At 40.1% G+C, this 1,340-nt stretch overlaps 1 pseudogene; it reads right to left on the reverse strand.

The window, feature by feature from the left end:
• Positions 1-234: 234 nt before the first annotated feature.
• LOC123458605 lies at positions 235-785 on the reverse strand (annotated as a pseudogene).
• Between the last annotated feature and the right edge of the window lie 555 nt (positions 786-1,340).

Below are 1,340 nucleotides of genomic sequence, written 5' to 3' on the forward strand. Positions count from 1 at the left end.
TTTTTAGAAAAGTGTCTATGTTGTTGATGACTATATAGTTCATTTTAGAAATATATATAAGAAATTAAAATTCATCTATAAGCATACAAATGCAAAGCTATGTTAAAATACTTGTTCCTGAAGTTTGAACCTCATTAGATTTATACAGCTTGACAGCTTTCAGTGATGTTTTATTTTTTTTCAAATGATTCTTCAACCATTTTCAAACATTTTGATATAGACATAATGTGCCTTTTAGAAAACTTCAGGGCTCATGTAATAGGGGATGTGTCAATGAGAATGTTCACTATGTCACTATATTTTCTAACACTCAGGCAATTCCTCAGTCACCCACGTTGATGATGTTTGTCCTTGTTAGGAACACATTTTGAGTTTTCAGGACTCGATGAAGGATGTGTTTCTCATGTAGGTATTGCAAAGCCATGGCAATCTGTACTTGCAAACCACTCTGCCACCCTGGCTCTCTGGCACAAGCTGCCCTTTCTGTTTCTTGGGCTTCTGAGCAGATCACCTCCTTCCCAGAAGCCCATGTCGACGTTGAGTAGACCATCTCCTCACTTCCATGGCTCCTCCTACATGACGATGTTGGGGTGCTTCAGGTGAGACAAGAACTGAGTTTCCTCTTCAGCAGATCAATGCTCTTGGCTGGAGGCATTTTGGAGGGTCAGCTTTTTGATGACACACTGCTTGTAGACCTGCTGGTGCGTCACTAGGGTCACCTCTGGGTAGCTACCCTTCTCTTGCTGTGACCCAACCTGCACATAGCAGTGGACGACCAGGGGCATGTTTCCTGTGAGGGTCAGGGTTTGTCTTCTCAAGAAGCCACAGAAATGGGTAAGTCTGATATATGGGCTTTTGGATGCAGTGTTTTTGAAATGACCTCCCTGAATTATGCTTCCCATTTAAAAGACGCAAATACTATGTTATATTATTGAAGGAAAGCTACCATCTGATCAGCCAAGAGTTTGTAGCTCAGAGTTGGCAGAACTGATCAGAACAATACTGAGAAAAAGGCTTGAAGAAAGACCTTCATAGAGTATCCTCAGACAACCTTATATAACACGCTGACTCTCCTTATTTTCAGAGGCCACAAAGGCACAAAATACTTCCCTAGCAAATAGCTGGGCTAAACATATAGAATAAATGGTGGTAGCTTCTGAATTATTGTATGCAATAATTTATAACTGGGAATAGAAGGAATATGTCTTAAAATAATAAAGGCTGTGTGTGCCAAATCTATAGCCAGCATTACATATTAAAAAAAAAAAAAGAATAATACAATTTTGGGGGAGGTATTCTTTGTCTCCACTCCCTGATCCCAGCTAAGCTGGGAAGAGGAA

This window comes from Jaculus jaculus, chromosome 2 (genome assembly GCF_020740685.1).
Source record: "Jaculus jaculus isolate mJacJac1 chromosome 2, mJacJac1.mat.Y.cur, whole genome shotgun sequence".
Classification (NCBI taxonomy): Eukaryota; Metazoa; Chordata; class Mammalia; order Rodentia; family Dipodidae; genus Jaculus; species Jaculus jaculus.